Below are 593 nucleotides of genomic sequence, written 5' to 3'. Positions count from 1 at the left end.
GTCAGCAGCCACCAACGAGCACATACATGTTACATGCTCGCGGAGGTATGCACTCTCCGTGAGTGCCCTCTGTCTAGTTAAGTTGATTAATTAAGGGTGAACAGTGCTATTGGCTGCAGAGTTCGGGAAACTGTTAAGCATACGCTAACAATAGCTTGACGCTTCGAGCTTCGTCTTGTGGAAGGCTACGACTTTACAGAAAAAATGCGGGTGAATGATATACTTATATGTATATATATATATATATATATGTAACACCATTGTCACAGAACATTTTCACCTTACTTTGTGGTCGAACCGTAGTTCGGGGGGCTTCAGTGGCGGGGCTTTAGTGGGCGGGCTTCAGGAACACAGAGTGCCGGGGAGCGCCCATCCTCAGTCAGATCCTGTTGCATTAACATGCGGTGATGTCACTCTTACGACGCTTAGTATTTTGATACACACGCCGCTTTGCTTCTATTGTGAATAACTTAGCAAGGCTTGCAATTGTTCGGCAACGTTCGTGATTGTTCGGCAACGTTCGTGATTGTTCGGCAACGTTCGTGATTGTTCGGCAATCGTCGTGATTGTTTGGCAATGATCGTGATTGTTCG

At 46.2% G+C, this 593-nt stretch overlaps 1 protein-coding gene across 1 annotated transcript in view; it reads left to right on the top strand.

Moving 5' to 3' along the window:
- The window catches only part of LOC106817582 (PH domain leucine-rich repeat-containing protein phosphatase 2-like), a 14859-nt gene that overhangs the window by 12321 nt on the left and 1945 nt on the right, over positions 1 to 593 (top strand). The gene's annotated exons all lie outside the window — the stretch shown is intronic.

This window comes from Priapulus caudatus, unplaced genomic scaffold (assembly GCF_000485595.1).
Source record: "Priapulus caudatus unplaced genomic scaffold, Priapulus_caudatus-5.0.1 Scaffold1778, whole genome shotgun sequence".
Classification (NCBI taxonomy): Eukaryota; Metazoa; Priapulida; class Priapulimorpha; order Priapulimorphida; family Priapulidae; genus Priapulus; species Priapulus caudatus.
This window is presented reverse-complemented; position numbering and strand designations above follow the sequence as displayed.